The sequence below is a fragment of the Sorex fumeus genome, unplaced genomic scaffold (genome assembly GCF_029834395.1).
Source record: "Sorex fumeus unplaced genomic scaffold, SorFum_2.1 ptg000035l, whole genome shotgun sequence".
NCBI lineage: Eukaryota > Metazoa > Chordata > Mammalia > Eulipotyphla > Soricidae > Sorex > Sorex fumeus.
In genome coordinates, this window is record NW_026606092.1 from 35,914,759 (window position 1) to 35,934,126 (window position 19,368).

Here is a 19,368-nt window from a genome sequence, read left to right on the forward strand (position 1 = left end):
AGTGATTGGGTTGTGGAGATTTTTGGCTGCCAGGGCTGAGTCCCTTGGGGTAGGGAGGGCTCTCACCTGCCCCCCTCTTGGGTGCCTTATGTGAAACAACCTGGTATGGAGTCTGGTGGCATGGTTATTGCTGATTTTTTTAAAGTATTCTTGTTACTTTATTGGATCACAATAAGTTACAAGTCACAAAGTTTTTCAGGATTGCATTTTAGCTGTACAATGTTCAAGCACCCATCTCTTCACCAGTGTAGACTTTTCTCCACCAATATCCCCAGTTTCCTTTCTGCCCCTCTGCCTGCCTCTATGACTGCTTTCTTTTATTACTTTTAGGCATTGTGGTTTACAATACTGTTACTGAGAGGATAATAATGCATATCATTTACCTTCTTTCAGTACTCAGTTCTTTTGTCGAGAACGATCACTTCCCACTATCATTGTCATAGTGGCACCATCTCTGATCTAACCTCTTTCTCTCTATTGTGGTAATCTTGCTAGTAAGGACTGACTTGTGGCCTTTGTTTCTATTGTCTTTGGGCATTTCTCCTCTACCTTGGCTACTCTGTTCTTCATATCCTCAAAGCAAGTATAAATATCTATATCTAAATATAAATATCTACCCCTCCCCCTCTAGCCATTTCACTTAGTATGACACTTTCCATGTCCACCCACATAACAGCAAATTTCATGACTTAGTATTTCCTATTGACTGCATAGTAGTTCATTGTCTTGATGTACTATAGCTTCTTTATTCCACTAGACTATTGTTGGGCACTTGGGTTGTTTCTAGATGTTGGCTATTGTGAATAGTACTTCTCTGAGCGCAGAAGTGCGGGTGCCTTTCCCGTTTTGTGTTTTTTGGATCTCTTAGGACCTATTCTGAGTTACAGAATTGTTGGTTATAAGAAAACTCAATTCCTAGATTTTTTTTTGAGAAACATACATATTGTTCTGTTGAATAATTTTATTATATTCTAAATAATATGAACACCTAAATTGATTAGACTAAAACTATAAATTCTACTTACGGTAAAATTTTAAAGTTAATGTATCTTTTGTATACTTATATGTTTAAAATCTACTCCAAATATGTATACTTCATTGGTCAGCAAGATCATTAAGCAAATTCTTGTTATTATTTTGTTGTTATTGTTATTGTTAATTTGAACCTAATCTTGTTCTGGCTTATTTCTGGCATCGCTCATAGCATTCAATTCTGGCTTGTTTGGGGGACCATACCGAGTGAGGGGATCAGACCAGGGTAGGCTGCTGCATATAAGACAAGCATCGTACATACTTTATACTATCTATATGCAATGCCCATACCAAAATTTCAAAATGATGTTTTCACTGCCCTATATGGTGATGGCTAAAATTTCTGGTGGGTCAGATGTTGTGAAATGCAAATCTAACCAGGGCAGCTCTTTATTCCATGTATCAGATTCTTCCAGAATGTCCCTGATTTGACCAGTAATTCTCCTGCACTTTTAGGAAGCTTTTGGTAGTTATGTTTTCTGGTATATTGTCTGAAATGGACAATTATTATTTTTGGAAAGAGCTAGGGGGTAGAATTTACAAAAGAAAATGCAAGAATGGCAGGAAAAATAAAAGCAAGATGAGAAGGAAAATGGGAAGAAAAGGATAAGAGAGACAACAATTTACAAGAAAACAGCAGGCACATTGAAAAGTACCAAGAGCAGAGACTGAAATGCAGTCTAAGAAACTGAGTTGTAAAGAAAAGAGAGAAGAGACAGTGGTAAAAAAGTGACCCAGACACAAATGAGATGTGAATGACAGACACATGCAAGAATGACAGTTTAGAAATTGGGTCCATATTTTGCCCATCAATTAAGTCAAAGTTCAAACATGACTTATTTATAAAGATAGAATACGGAAAAGATAACATATCAATTTTATGCTATATTATATTATATTTCTGTTTATGACAAACAAGATAGAGAAATTTTCCTGCAGACCTTCAATTAGAAATCAGCTATGCCATCAATGGCTATGAAGGGCATGTGGCAGGGAGAAACTATAACTGGCCTCTTTGACTCAGTAAGAAACAGGTGTCCTTCTGCATACAGCTGTATGGAAATAAATTCCACTACAAATTGTGAGCCAGATGTGGATTCTTCCCTTGTCCAGTCTCCAGATGGAAATACAGCCGACAACAACCTGATTACAGCATTGTTAGGTTCTATGATGAAGACCCAGTCAAACAGTGCTTGAATTTTAATCCACAGAATCTCTGAAATAAAAAAGTATATTTAAACTCCTAAAATTTTTACAGTCTGAAAACCATCACAGAGTATAAAACACTGAATTGATGTTCTTAGAAATTCAGTTGACCTCAAGATATATGAACAGAGTACACAGGAATAGAAGGTTCGGCAAGACCAATCGTTATCCACTCTAACTCAAGATTATACTACAAGTTTCTAACAGGAGCTTTGGAAGTGATTTTCCATCCAGGGGTGGTTAATTGGGAAAGTTCAGTTGTAAGAGGAAATGGAGAATGAAGGTGAGACTCAGAGGATTGAATTGACCTGATTTTTTTATTTTTTATTAGCAAGGAAATGGAGAAATAATAAAAAGGAAATTTTCACTGCAATTAAGAAAAATAATGAAAGGTCACTGCCAGAAAGTCAAGATACGGAGACATGCTAAATTGGAAAAGCAAGAAATTTTGCTAAACATTTTACAGATTAGACTGATTCAATAGATATAAGAAGTGAACAGTTTATGTGACTAAACATTTCTCATAGAAACATTTTAAAAAGTAAAATTTTTAAAATGTATAACTAATTTTACTATATTTTTATAGTCTGTTATTATCATTTTAATTAGTAATCAGTATTCAGTGTATTAACAAGAAAGATTTATTACTTTTTTACAGTTTTTAAATTCACAGTCCAATAGTTGTTTTAAATCTGAAATGCTGTCTGCATTTATATCCATTGTTCACTCTTTGATAGTATGTTTTTCTATGTAGAAATAAAAATTATGCAGTATGTAGACATGTCAGGTTACATATTTCAAATAGCAGCATGTTGCTAATGTTATTCGTATTTTTGTTGGTGAAAATCTTGTATATTTTTATCAGTCAATAATATTCAGTGATTGGGGCCAGAGAGATGGCACAGTGGGGAGAGTGTTTACCATGGCCAACCCAGGTTCAATTACCAACATCTCACATGATCCACCAAGTACTGCTAAGAGTAAGTCTTGAGTACAAAGCCAGGAGTAGACCCTGAGCATCACTGGGGGTGGCCACCAAATAAGAACAACAACAATAATGATGAAAATTATAATAATATTTGGTAATATGGATGTAATTCCATTTTTTCATTTATTAATATACTGAAGGTTGTCTTCAATGCTTACATATTTGGCACTTATGAGTGAATCTCATAGAAATGTCACAGAGAAGACATCTACATACATAGGATTTCCACTCATTTATGTAAATATCAAGCAATACAGTGGATGAATTATAAGTTAAGTATGTTTTTATTTTGTACAAAAAAAGCCAAACTATCTCCCAAAGTGGACTTCATGTAGCACTAAATGAGAGTTCCTGTTGCTTCATATTCTCATAAGTACTTGGTTTTGCTGTTCCAGCATAATTCTATGTGTGTCATTTTTAATATGCAATTCTCTAATGATAGGTGATGGTAAGAAAATCTACCATTTTACTCTGCTAAACCACTAGTTTAGCAGAGTAAACTAAACTCGTTTAGTTTACTAGTTTAGTTTAGTTTACTAACCATTAGTTTTCATTTCTTATGTACTTTTTCATGCAATTTTCTTGCATTTTTTATAATACAATGAGTCATATACCATCATATTGCACATTTTTCAGAAAATGAACTGAAAGTTAGAGAAGCTAAGTATATAGCAAGTGAATGTTAAATCTATAATTTTCCAATCTTTGTTACTCCAATGACTAGAGAGATACCACAACGGGTTCAATCCCTGGACCATCAGATGGTTCCTGAGCCTAGCAGGACTCAGTCCTGGTGCTGAGCCAGGAGTTTATTGTGAGCAGAGCCAGGTATCACCCAAAACTAAAAATCAGTTTTTCTGCCCTCAAGTCTTCTTCCTGAATTATTTTATAACCTCCGTTTACAAATTCTATCACAAGAGGACCTCCACATTTAAAAATGTGTTTTGTAGTATTTTGTCTTGTTTCACACCTTTACTTTTGAAACGGATACAAAAATAGTTATTTACATTAAATGTTATATCGAGGTCCACAGAGATAGAACACGGGTCTGGTGCTTGTCTTCAGTGAATATAACCAAAAGTAATCCCTGAACATGGAGCCAGAAACAGTCTCTGATTGCTACCAGATTTAGACAAATATAAATCCTGGAAAATTGAGATAATATCTTAAATTTAGGCAGACAGAATACCACTATCTCTGATTAGAGAGTACTATGATGTTACCACATATACAGCCCTTTATATTTGTATCTGGAAATTTTTACCAAATATTCTCATAATAACTAATGTAAACACTTGGTAATATATTTTAAAATAAAAACTACTTCACTGAAATACAGATGTTAAAATAATGTATTTAAATGAGAAGTACTTAATGAATCTAGTAAGAAACAAAAAGCATAGAGATAATTTAGATAAGATACTGACATCCCATTAACTGCTGAAATTTTCTTTTGCTACATAAATTAGAAAAAAATTTTAAAAATGCATGCATAATTACTATATATGTATCCCTGTATAGTAATATATATGCATATATAGTAGCATATATAATAACATATATGTACACATATGTATATATATAAATATACATATATTGCCTTTGGGGAGTTGAGTGTCCAAGATTGAACATAGACATTTCCTTAGAAATCCAAGATTTTTATTTTTTTGTTGCCGTAGCATTTATAGGTTGCCCTTGATAACTTTCACATATACACATATATTTATATGTATACATATATCATGTGAACACACATATAAAGTTTATATTATACAAGTCAGCAAATTAGTTCAGGAAAAATCAAAACAGCAGGCATTTTGTGAAGTCTTTTAGATTACATTAAATTGTCACTTCTTAAATTTGTTTTGATCAGCAGAATACTTTATTAAGAACATTTGCAATAGGACTACTTGTGTTTAAGTTCTCTTGTGAATCTAAATATATAGGGATCTTGGATATCATTTTCTAAGCTTTGGTTTAAATGACTCTAAATGGAGGTAAAGATTACATCTTCCCTGTAAAGTTGTTGCATTAAAAGCATTAAACATTGCCTGATTTACATTAAACAGTCAATACATGTGAATTATGGTCATTTCACTCATTATTATTATTCACAGAAAAATTCAAAAATAGGAATGTACTCAATAGAGTGGTAGATTGGAAGGAATGCTAGAATGCTTGTGCAACCATTAAAGGTACAAAGAAATAAATAGTATTTGACAAATGCATGGTGTAGAAATTAAGTACTTAAGAATGGAAAGCAGGAAATCACTTTCCTTTGGCTTGAACAGGATGAGAAGTCCAAATGAATTTGCAAATACATTTAGGTGAAACGAATGTGCATTTGAAGGGAGTGTCCTTTTAGGTATGTATAAATTCAGAGATTTTTAGCTTTTCTTTGCAGATGCCAGAAAACAATTAAAACTTTCAGGCACTGGCAGATATGCCAAGATTTAGCAATTGAGCAGGTATGGTACTGCATATAAAAGGTGCTTTGTTAAAGTAAGGAGAAGCTACCTTCCTTAATAATATTACTTAAGGCTCAGTATGAATAGCAACTGCACACCCATTTACAGATAGAAAAATGCAAACTGAGGTAGATATTCCTTTCTATAAGACATTCACTGAGTTTGGGAAGGCAAGAGGCATAGTCTCCTAAAGCCACAAATCCCACTAAGAAGAGCATTAATTGTTCTCTGCCTCACACAGCCTATGTAGTTCTGCAATCAATAAGAAAGAGTGGACTCAGATTGGGATTCATTGCTTTTTCCACATAAATTTACAATTGAACAAATAGACTTCAATCTATAAGTTTCTCCATGGTTCTGAATACAGGCTAAGTTGATACAGTATTTAACAGAATGCAAAGGAGTTAATGCCTTGGCAATAAGGATCCCCTGTGAAGTATAAAGCACCTTTCTCCTTATAACCTTTTTTGTGTGTGTGTTGGTGTTTGCTTATGATGAGGCTAAAAGCCTGAAAGTTTAGCATTCTGCTTTCATTGCCATAAACACATTTTGGAAAAGGAGATCTTTCTAATAACTCGACATACATTGGAGGAAGATCATGATGCCTGTGGGCTAAAAAATTATCATCATTTCAAAAAACATTTTTGGAAGAAATTGTTCTAAATATGATTCCTCTCTTTTGTGCTATGACCATGTACTGGGCAATTGCTAAGAGCCAATAACTTCGTGAAGCTCTTTTAATTTTATTTTTAATGTCTTTTTAAAAACCCTGATTTTAAAGTAAACATCACGAATACAGAACAGCACCCAAAACTATATGACAGATACCATTCTAATCACTGCCACATCCAATAATTAAAGATTCCTTCTAACCCAGAAGACTCTTCATATGCTTGTGCTCTTCTCTTCCCAAAGTAAGCACTGCCTTGACTTTCCTAGTAATCAGCTCCCTTAACTTTTGAATATTTTATCACATGCTTTTATCCTGATGCTCTAGGGCTTAGTCATCAGGTTTCTAAATTGATGTGTTTACAAGTTCATTTTAATCATCAGGTCATTCCTTCCTCCATCTCCCACCAATGTTCTCCTTTCCTTTCTCTTTAATTTTTTCTATTAGGAAGCTGGACACTTTTCTTGGAGTTTATCCCAGGCTGAAGTTGCTGATGCCATAGTCCTGGTGTGTTTTCACATGTTGTCACTTCTTTGTGATTCTTGCCAATGGGCAGGTAGACCTCTGGTCAAACTCAGCTTTGATGTCTTTGGCAAGACTGTAGGGAGTGTTATATTCCTAAATTAGGAAAGGCCCAGATGCTATACTCACTCACCAGAACATTACCATTACATTCCAGAATGGCAATGCTCTAATCCTGCCAATTATTGTTGTATATGAACTTAAATAATTTTATTTGTAAGACTAAATTTTCTTCCATTTATAATTTGGTTGGGGCTGGAGCAATAGCACAGTGGTAGGGCATTTGCCTTGCACATGGCCAGTCCATCCGACTGGGGTTCGATTCCTTCACCCCTCTCGGGGAACCCAGGCAGCTACTGAGAGTATCTCACCCGCACGGCAAAGCCTGGCAAGCTACCCGTGAGGTATTCAATATGCCAAACACAGTAACAAGTCTCACAATGGAGATGTTACTTACTGGGACCGCTCGAACAAATTGATGAATAATAGGAAGACAGTGCTACGGTGCTATAATGCTACAATTTGGTTGTCAGTGGCAAAGTTTCATGAAATTATTCCCATTCTCTTCTATCTTTTTGTTAGTACAGCTTGCACAGGCCTGTTTGTGGCGCTCATAGAAAGAGCTAATAGTGTTCCTTGTCAGGGAGATGTCTGGTTGTGATGCTTACACACTTGGCTATGGTGCCCATGCTGACACACATGTCATGCTTTCAGGATTTGCGCTTTCTTAGTGATAGTTGTTGGACAGTGTATGATTGTGAGCATGGTGCTCATATATCTTGTAGAAATGGTGCTTGCCAGGGATTGTGCAATTCAGTTCAATACATGTACGTATCTATCTGTCTATGGGTATAGAAAATTGCATAATCATTTGAGGCGGTGTGTATCCCAGCTCGTACACAGTAGAGCTAGAGGCACTGAACTGGCGCCCAGAATCTAATGCAAACCTCCATCCCTCAGTTCCGAGAATCATTGTTTGATTTTTTTTAACCTTCATTCACGATTATCAATTTGCTTTCATTCTGAATGGGATCAACTGTGACATAAATATAGCTGTTCGATTTTCAGTGACTACATGGTTCATATTTAGCAAACTTCAGAATTTTCTCTGACCACGTAGCATTTTTCCAAGTTTGTTTTCTGATTTTTTTTTGGACATTCGAATAGTTGTTTGTAGTTTCCATGCTAGTTTTCATCAAAAATGCTCCAAATATAGTTGATATGTTTTTTATCCCACATACAAATTCAACATTTATAAAAAGCATTGCTGTTTTTTTTCATGGTCACATTTGGATTTATGTAATACTCAGATTGCCAGATATACCCAATAAAAATGAAGACCTCAGTAAAATTTCTGTCTTAAACAAATTGCAAATAATTTTAACATAACATCCCCAAGCATCTATAATTTCTACTAATGTTTTTGCTGTTTGTAATAAATTTTAATTTAGTTTTATTATTTTTTTAAAAAAAACTGAGTACAGTACCTAGGTTACTATTTCTAGATTGTGATAGTCTGGGTCCTCTTAGAATCATGTTTGATTAGATACGTGAGATAACTATCGGAGAACAGCTGCTTGTCAGGAAATAAAAGGAGGGACTGGACTGAGATAGCAGGGAGATCTTCCAGTTGGCGCTACAAGGCACTGTGATGGGCATTGGCCAGACATAAGCTGAGGTTTTAAAAAAAATTTCCATTATCGCTCAATTTAAAAACAAAAACAAAAAACCAAACCAAAACAAAACAAAAATCCTAGCTCATATATTATCCCTGTGATACCTTAAATAAATACATCTACTTTCCACCTGAAACAGCATTGCTATGGAAAAATCCAGTGATAACAGATTCGCTCTTAGTATGAGAAGATTGCTTCTATGAGTTACTTAAGGAACCCTGTGGTCACTTCCAGGAATTATCAGACAACAGGACACTGGGCTGAATGCGATCAGACAAAAGGACACTGGGTTGAATGCAAGCACCTATGGATGTAGTGCCTAAGGATGTGATACAGGGACTATCAGTGTAACTGATCGCGTGCTTACAGTTTTCCAGTGCTACATGTCAAATGCTGGAAACAGGTAATCCCGAGAACTCTAGGGATCAAACAGGGCTTCAGTGAATGTAAGGCCTGTGTCTGAAACCCTAAATATTCTCTCGGTCCCGTTTCTTTTTTTCTTTTCTTTTTTTGGGGGGTTGGGGAGTTGGGTGGTCATTATAGGGCAGTTGGTGGTGATAGTGGTGGTACGGTGGAAACCCAGCAGTGCTCAGGGTTTCTTACAAGCTCTGTGCTCAGGGATCACTCTTGGGGGTGTTCAGGGGACCATATGCAGTGATAGAGATAGAAAACCAGGTCGGTCAGCCCAAGATTCTTTTTCGGAGAAATGTTCTTTTTCGCCTAGATGTTCAAGATGGGTTTTTTTTTTTTTTTTTTGCCTTTTGAATATAACTGAATTTGACTTGGATCGATTTGACACTTGACTGCTGTTTATGATTTCAGATACACTATGTTGTGTTTTAAGCTAAAACAGTTTTAATTATTATGAATTTATTTTTACATTTCAAAGTTACATTTTCAGTTCGTGAGGCATTTGCTTCGTGAACTCTCCTTAACTAGTTTTCTCACTTAAGAATTCACAGAATCTGTGTGTTGGATCTTTGTTTCCATCTGTATTTGTTGTTTTTTTTTTCTAAAACAACTATTTTTCTCCATCTTTTATTTATTTCTTAGTTTGTTTTCGGGTCACACCTGGCAGTGCTCAGGGGTTATTCCTGGCACTGCATTCAGGAATTAATTCTGGAAGTACTCTGGAGACCATATGGCTGGAGCGATAGCACAGCGGTAGGGTGTTTGCCTTGCACGCAGCCAGCATGGCCGATTTGAGTTCGATTCCTCCGCCCCTCTCGGAGAGCCCGGCAAGCTACCAAGAGTATCTCGCCCTCAAGGCAGGGCCTGGCAAGATCCCCGTGACGTATTTGATATGCCAGACACAGTAACAACAAAGTCTCCAATGGAGACGTTACTGGGCCCGCTCGAGCAAATCAATGTCAGGGAATCAACCCTAATTCGTTGTGTGCAAGAAAAGCACCCCACTTATTGTATCACTCTGGCCCCTCTTCTTTACTTGTGCTTTCTAAAATTGTTCTCCCTCCCATTTTTATTTCCCATAAAGCATCATGTGTTGTGATTATTTGATCCTACACTTCTCCTCTTTTTATTTAATTTTAACGTGGCATTTCTTAAATTTTGCATTGTACCTTGAGTTCTCTTCATTTATTACTGATTTTTTAAATTCTAATTAAGGCTGCTTAATTTACTGCGTGATTTTTGTATCAGCTTATTTTTACGTAATTTGTTGTGATAATTTTTTAATCATAGTTTTTTTATTTTATTTATTAATTTATTGCTCTTTGGGTCACACCTGGTGATACACAGGAGTTATTCCTGGCTCTGCACTCAGAAATTACCTCTGGCAGTGCTCAGGGGACCGTATGGGATGCTGGGACTCGAACCCAGGTCGGACGCATCCAAGGCAAACGTCTTACCTGCTGTGCTATTGCTCCAGCCCCTGTTATGATAGTCTTTAATTTTTTGAGCATTTTGGGGGCAAACTGTTTATTCCTGTCATGACAGAAGTCAGAAGTGGGCAGACTGTGTGTATCATTGCATTGTAGCACTGTAGTACTGTCCTCCCCTTGTTCTTTGATTTGCTCAATTGGGCACCAGTAATGTCTCCATTGTGAGACTTGTTGTTACTGTTTTTGGCGTATTGAATACATGACGGGTAGTTTGCCAGACTCTCCGAGAGGACCTGAGGAATTGAACCTGGGTCCACCGCGCACAAGGCAGACACCCTATCCACTGTGCTATCGCTCCAGCCCCATGTGTATGGAATGAAACAATACTTTGTGCTCTGCAAATCTTATATTTTCTGTTACAGATTTTAATGTTGCCATTGTAGTCATGGTAAATATTCAGATTAATAAGCATGACTGTCGCACTGTTGCACTGTCCTCCCATTGTTCATCGATTTGCTCCAGTGGGCACCAGTAACGTCTCACAACAAATTGTGAGACTTGTTCTTGCTTTTGGCATATTGAATACGTCATGGGGAGCTTGCCAGGCTTGCCGGGCTCTCTAAGAGGGGCGGAGGAATCGAACCCACATCGGTCATATTGGTCACGTGCAAGGCAACTGCCTTACCCGTTGTGCTATCACTCCAGCCTGACTATGTTCTAAAAAATCACTGTTTATAGATACTGCAGGTACACTAAATTTTGTCTGTAGGTTGTAGTTTTCCAATTCCTGATTTATTGGGATATTTTGTCTTCTTTTCTTTCAACATTTTTTTTTATTACTAAGGTTAAACTTTGTAGGAGTTTTTATTGTGACGGTTTACTTTTTTGTGAGTGTGGTGGGGTAGCCAACAACCGTAGTGCTTGACAGTTACTCCTGGCTCTTCACTAAGGTATCCTCGCATTGCTTAGGGGTCCACATGTGGTGCCAGGATTAAATCCAGGTCAGGCACAAGCAAGCTAGCATCCTGTCTGCTGTACCATTTCTGAGGCCCTATGTTTGATTACTATTATAGCAATTTGTTTAATTTTTGAGAAAAATTTAAAAAATTATAAACTTTCAATCTCAAAAGTCCTCGTCTTTGTATAATTTAATATAAATGTTATATAATTTATATAACTTGAGCTCTGGGCATGTTTTTCTTTTGTATTAAATTTCCTTTTCTTTTACATCTAACTTCTGTATTCTGTATGATTTTGATTACACTTCTAGTAGTTTTTCCCTTGTACCCAGTTCTATGTTTGATGAGATCGCTGACGGGTCAATTTTGGAAGGTTCACGGGATCTAGACTTCTTCAGCCACCTTAGACCTTGACAGTAGTGTGTTGAAAATTAAGAAGTACTGAAATTTTATGACTTATAAAAGAACAGATTAACCATTAACTTTATTGACATAGAAAGAACTAAAAACATGAAACTTTGGGTCCTACAATGAATCTTATTACTTAAAGGCCCAGCAAACTACCTGAATATTATCATATTTGTGTCCTCTTCTGTTCCTATTCATTCAAAAGAGTGAATGAGCTTGTGCAATGTACAAGATTCAGGAAGCAAATCTTGTTATGATGGAAAGTGTGCTTCCCTTAGCCTTTGAGTGGACGCACTAACTTCCAAGATTGTAAACAAATCTATCATCTGTCCAAAACTAGACACTCTTCTTTTTCTAAAAAAAAAAATAGCTAGCATACATATGTTTTCAAAGATATTCTAGGTAGAAGGACCATTTTTGCTAAAATATCACACAAAAATGTGACAGTCACAGCTGAAAATAGATTCCTCAAGTTGTTTTCTTTCTGCTATAATCCACAAACCTCACAGTTTAATCTGACGTTCTTATATTGACCTACTGTGTTTTCTAACAAATGTTCATCAACTATTTTGGGTTCTTTCTGAATATTATGGAATTGTCAAATCCATCACTCCCTCCACCATTTCTCTCTGCTTCTTTGCACATAGATAAAAAGTGCACATTGTGGGCTGTATGACTTTTGGTACAGGAAAATTTGTAAATCTTTACTACATAAATTTGTTGAAAATGGTGTTCTTTTGGTTTGGGCATCTCTCTTTGCATTCTAAACTCATGCTGGTATCGCTGTAATCCACTTTCTCAAAGGTCTAACCTGCTTAATAATGCAAGTAAGAAGAGGCTCATCATTTGTTTTGAAAGCTTCATTTTGAACACCAACTTCACTGTGATGGAATATGGTTATTTTTCTCAGATCCTGCTGAGATTTATAGGTTTTTGTGTCTTTGTTTTCTATTTTATTATTTTATATGAATATCCATTTTATCTTATAAGATTAATTAACATGTATTGTATCCATTGTTCCTATTATCTGCTTATCCATCCAACAATAAATTCTCAGCCTTTCTCTTGAACACATGACCCCCAAACAAGTAAATCAAACAAGTAAGTTTATTTAAAATGTATACATAAGATACAAAACATATTATGCAAAGCAAAAGTAACAATGCTTTGAGATTAATAAAATCCTTAGAATTTATATTAATTTTTGATATGTTTGCATTTTTCAAGATATAGATATCTAAGTTATATCACTGCACTCTAGCACTGTCCTCCCATTGGTCATCAATTTGCTCGAGCAGGCACCAGTAACGTCTCCATTGTAAGACTTATTGTTACGTTTTTGGCATATTGAATATGCCACAGGGAGCTTGCCAGGCTCTGCCGTGCAGGTATGATACTCTCGTAGTTTGCCGGGCTCTTCAAGAGGGCCCGAGGAATCGAATCTGGGTCTACCAGGTGCAAGGCAAACGCCCGACCCACTGTGCTATCGCTCCAGCCCAAACAAAACATCCTATTCATTTTCAGCATTTTGTCCTCATTTTACCTAATATAGTTCCTTATCTCTCAGTGATATATATATATATATATATATATATAGGACAAATAGAATAAATTAACAGTGAATTTTGAAAATACAGGTGTTATTTCTGAATTCATCTGCCTCTGAGTTTTTATCAATGAAGTTTCAGTATTTAATAAAATATAGTATCTGTTCATATGCAATGGAAAGTTAAAATTTATCTTGTTTTTATTAATGTTTTGGAACTATGAAATACCTGGTGGGTTCTTACACATATTTACTATTGGGAGATTAGTACAGTAATTATATAAACTCTATAAGTTAAATAGAGAGAAGTGATAAACTCCAAAGTAGTGAAGAGGTTGTAGAAACCTTTTTTTCCTGAGCAACTCTACTCAGTAAATGAAAGGAAATGTACATTCTTAAGAAGATTCTGAGAGGAAATAATATTAGAGGAATAAAGAGAATTTCTTTTGTCAGGATTTCTTTTCCCCGAGACCTACCCAAATTAAGAAATGCCATTGATAGAACTTCATTCTCACCCCTCCAACTGTGACTTAGTCTCAAGAGACGACGACTAGAAAATCGCAATTCATTGCCACATAATTTGCAAGTCAAGATATGGAAACAACATAAATGACAATCAAAGGATAAATGGATTAATATGTGGTTAGGTACATTGAAATAATCCTTAGCCACAAAAGAAAAGGAAACCTTGACATTTATGAGACAAAAATGGGTCTTGAGGATATTTTGCCAAGTGAAGTAAGTCAACGGCAAATATTGTATAGTCTTATCTATATCTGAAATAAATAATCACACCAAAAATAAACCAACATCTAAGAGTCAAGAGGAATGAGTGGGTGAAACTGGTGACTGTCACTGTCACTGTCCTCCCATTGTTCATCGATTTGCTCGAGAGGGCCCAGTAACATCTCCATTGGAGACTTTGTTGTTACTGTGTTTGACATATCGAATACATCACGGGGAGCTTGCCAGGCTCTGCCATGCGGGTGAGATACTCTCGGTAGCTTGCTGGGCTCTCCGAGAGGGGTCGGAGGAATAGAACCTGGGTCGGCCAGGTCGACCATGTGCGAGAAAAATGCCCTACCCGCTGTGCTATCGCTCCAACCAGATGAAACTGGTGAAGTCAATAAAGTTTTAATAAATTCTGGGAACTAATATATCATACTTCAGAGTATTCTACTGTATTTTTAAAGCTTGCTGAGTGTGGATCTTGAAACAATTATCACAAGAAAGCAAAGTTGTAGCTACTTTAATGATAGATAATGGAACTCATTTTGGAGAGCATTTAACAATATAAGCATATATTGAAATATTATATTGAACACCTGCAATGAGCAGTAAGCTCAACTTCAATGATATGTTTTTCTTTGCTAGTCAAAAAAATCCCTAGTTCACAATTTAAGAGGAAAAATTATCATTTTGCAACTATTAGAATGCTGAGAAAACTAGTACAGAAAAAAAGACGTTAAATAAATAGTGAGGCATATACTTCAACACTCTATTAGTTAATTAAGAGAGTATGTAAACTTGGGTTAAGAAGAGATCTGAAAGGGGATGGTTTCTAATAGATCAGTTACAATTTGGGTGATAGAAGAATAACTGACTGGTTTCTCCACAGGAAGGGGTCAGCACTGTAGAAGACATCTTTTCCTCTAGTCTATGAGGCTGTTTTGATATCCGGTCAACTAGGATTAAACACTCACACGACCATTGATGACTAATAAAATATCCAATTAAAGGATGTTTCTCTAGTCATTGATTTGTATGAACTGCGATATTTGCTGGATTCCGTCTGCCTCCTCCACTGATGTCTATTGTCAATTTTAAGTGAAAAATGATAAAATAGTGGAAGAAAATGAAAACTTGAAACTGATTGAACAATCAATCATTCATTACAGAGAAAGAAAATGAAAATTCAAACAATGCTTTCTAAAAATAATTACGTAATCTATAATATAGCTAATACCACAAAAATATTTCAGGTCTAACCAAAAGAACAAGAACTTAGAGCATTTTATGAAATATATGAGAGCAGAACCCAGTCCCATTCAGAATCAGTACCATGCCCTCCACTTGGGTATCTGCTTCCCTCGAGAATCCTAGTCACTCATCCATCCCCTTCTAAGTTTCCATCTGAAGACCAGTTTCTCAGTTTCTATTGTCTTTGAGTAATCTGTTTCTTCATATTCACATATGAGAGAGATCATTCTGTACCTCTCTCCCTCTGTGTTCTTTAGAGATGGCAGAAGAATAGTTTTTAATAGTAGAAGGTAATTAGTGAAGAAATACGACAAAGAGCTTGTTTGCCTATAATAGTCTGTAGACATTCACTTAAATCATGGTGGCTCTTGTTTTCAAGAGAATTTCCAAAAAAATTCATGAGGAAATCTAAAAATAATGCTAAATACTTAAAAGATAAGTTCCACATGGTTAAATTGTTGCCAAAGGTGGACATTTTTACTTCTCTTTAAAATTTTGGCAAAGTCTCACAATTGAATATTCTTTTCAGTTCAGAAAATGATTTTCTAAATAAGAAATATGTTCTGTACATTTCTGTTAACTGTATAAGGAAAGAAGTCAGCTAACCATTATGAAGTCTGAGTGTAAAAAAAGTCTAAGAAATAAAGTCCTTTTTAAGAAAAAAAGGAAAGAGGATATATCAGTTCTTAGCTTTAAAAATGGAAAATATCTTGGGGGTTGTAGTGATAGCACAGCAGGTAGGGCGTTTGCCTTGCACGTGGCCAACCCAGGTTCGATTCCCAGCATCCGATATGGTCCCTCAAGCACCACCAGGAGTAATTTCTGAGTGCATGAGCCAGGAGTAACCCCAGTGCAATGCTGGGTATGATAAAAAAAAATATCAGACTCAAAGAAATGTATTCATTCAATATGCACTCAATACCTGAAAAGAATTAATAATATGTCAATGTTGCTAATTACTCTCCACACCTGACAACCTCCTGTCATTTGTAGAAAGAGCAGTATTTAGAAAGTTTGATTTTATTCCTAAGGAAATGTGAATATACAAAAACATAATCACTAATATTAATCAAAAGAAGGTATTTATAAACTTTGTTGACATAACCCATTTATTAGAGTATTATCTCTAAAAAATAAATATAGAAACGATGATAAACACCTACTAGTTAAAATAATAGATAATAGTGATATTTCACATATTATCAAGTTGTTTGGTGATATAATTCATTATACATAGAAAAATATTGCATGGGAAATATATACCTTTTTCTTCTCTAATCCCATTCTATGTGTCACAGTAGGATGTCAGATGAAAGGAAGATGTGCCGTATATAAATATGAAAACCAGAAATCTTCATCACTCTGGAACTCAACATGAATGCGCACTGTTTCGATATCTTTTGGTCTCTTGTGAGCAACAAGAATGGCTCTCAGGATATTGCAACTCTGTCTGCTTCCACCAGAGATCATAATTGGGCTATGAATTTTTACAACAGGAAAGCCTTCCTGTAATAGAGACTGAAAAAAAAGTTTAGTTAAATAAATGAAAAGAAATGGAAACTCTGAACAGTATGAATGAGGGGGGTGGCTTTTGCTTAAATATGGAATGCATTTAGGTTATTCTTTTTTCAAAAAATGTGCTGTTTTACTTATTAGGGCTTCTAAAATACAACTTGTGTCTGAGGATTGCTCAGCATACTGGTTTTCTGCCTAAAGACTTGTTTTGCACTTCGGGGAATTCAGCAAGCCGATTGAGGTGAAGTAGAGGTGATTTATAAATCGAAACTAAATGATAGCCGGAGATGTGAACTAGAGCTATTTCTTGATCTGCAAAAAGCTAATTGGGCACATTTCAGGCCATGTCTCTGAAGACACAGCTCATGAACTCTGTCTTCCTGATGCTGTGCTCATTACAGACACTCAATAGAGGACTGGATAATGCCAGGGAAATCCCCATCAAGGTGGCCTTTATTTGACACGACATATTTATCTCAGGAAAGAGAGAGAAGAAAAGGAAAATGTAGGAAGTGATTCTAGATAACTATAATTTCTTATAGTCTTATTTACCTTATCGAATTTTTCTGAAGCTCAAGAATTTGGCTGTGAAGTTTGGCCAGTATGCTTCTTACTAAGGGGACTGTAGTCTTTCTCTAGGCAATTTCACCAGGCTTTATTTGTTACTAGATCTTATTAGAGAAACGCTGAGTTCTTTACTCTTAGATCTATCACTGGAATTGAAAGAAAGTACATGGCATGCATAATCTAATTTTTTCTGGAGCAACCTGTGTTCAACACTGATGTGCAAACATGTTAAAGATAATCATATGAATTTAACTGTTTTCTAAATTTCAGTCTACTTTATTTATATTAATAATTATAGGCAAAAAGGAATGTACTGTATTTGCATCTTACTGATAAGAATAAAATGTGAAGAAAGATATTGTGATATTCAAAAGAATGTCACAGGAAAGAAGATAAAGAAAAGCAAATCAATCAAGGAAAGAGCACAATGGATTTATCTGAACTGCCACCTGAGTTAAAATTCTTTTGTTTGTTTGTTTTTGTTTTTTAACCAAGCCTAGTGGTACTGAGGTCTTACTCCTGGTTCTGTAGTCAGGGGTCACTCCTGGCCATACTCAGGTTAACATATGGGAAGCGCCAGGTCACCAGAGTAAAAGGCAAGCACCCTATCACCCTCTCCAGCCTGAATTTAAAATTTGATGATAAAATTTTTCAGAAATGAGTGGGATTTGAATCCCAAAATATGGCCATGCGTTGCAAGGTTCAGACATTTGTAATCACAGAGATTACAATTCCTACAGTTGGGGTAGGAATTCTCTCCAAGTAACGAAAGTGATTTCATTCCATGTAAACTCTAGGAAAATCTATTTAACCATTGTATAAAGGTTATAGAATATATGACTGTCCATAAACAAAGCAAAGATACTTTATAAATATCCACACAAAATAAATAATATACTTAAAAACTTGACTATATGAAATATATTTTTATGAATAAAATGTAATAAAGTTTTGAATTTTAATTAGATAAATTTAAAATGTGTTTTCAAGACAACGATTTTAGTCTACCCTTGTGTAACTAGAGAAGATGAGAAATTTGTTGGATATTAAGGATTCTTTTTGCAGTACTTTTCTCCCTAAGTACTTAATTTCCTTTCCCAATAAAATGTAAAAAATAATACTTTGTGATTTGGGGGATCATGTATTTATTAACAAAATCAATGTATAACATTGACATTTAGGGGAAAAAGAAGATACCCTCATGATCACATAATGTACATATCTTAAATTTACCAGGAAAGTAAGCGATATATATGTTTTCATTTGCACCTACGTACCTGTGCCCTGATGGAATTAGGGCAAGTCAGTCAATATGCTGATGTCTAGTCTGATAGAGTTTTCCATATTATACTAGTGTTATATCTTCTTGAGTAATTTAAAAGTAGTTGTTAATTTTAAGTTGTTGGTGAGTTGGTCTTTTATTCTAATGCCAACTATGATCAGGAATATATATACATATATATTTATATATAAACTGTGCTGCAGATTTTTCCCTATATGAGTATGTCTTTGATTTTCTAGGCTCTTTTATTTTATTTTTAATTCAATAAGAGATAAAGTAAAAATTTCTACATTGTAATTGAAATGTAGCACTCTTCAAAAGAGTATTTGCCTTGGAAAATTAGTTTATATGTGACTAAGTTTCCATTAGTGCCATTAACTCTGCTCTCTACAGATATTAAATAATGTTCTTACTCTAGAGGAAATAGCAACTCATTCTGAAAAATGAAGTTTCAGATGGAAGAGTTACTTCCTTAACAATGACACCCATAAGACCTGAGACAAAAGCTAATATTTTTATTTGTAGCCTAAACATATTTTATACTGAATGCTGAAAATATAAATTCAAAGCTAAATGCAGTTACCTACCTACTCTTAAGTAGGATGAGAATTAATTTCTTACCATCTAGGGTTTTCTAAAATTAACAGCCCGCCCACAAAGTAAATCCCTTCTAGTCAATTGTCCAAAATGAAAAGATGTTTTAAAAAT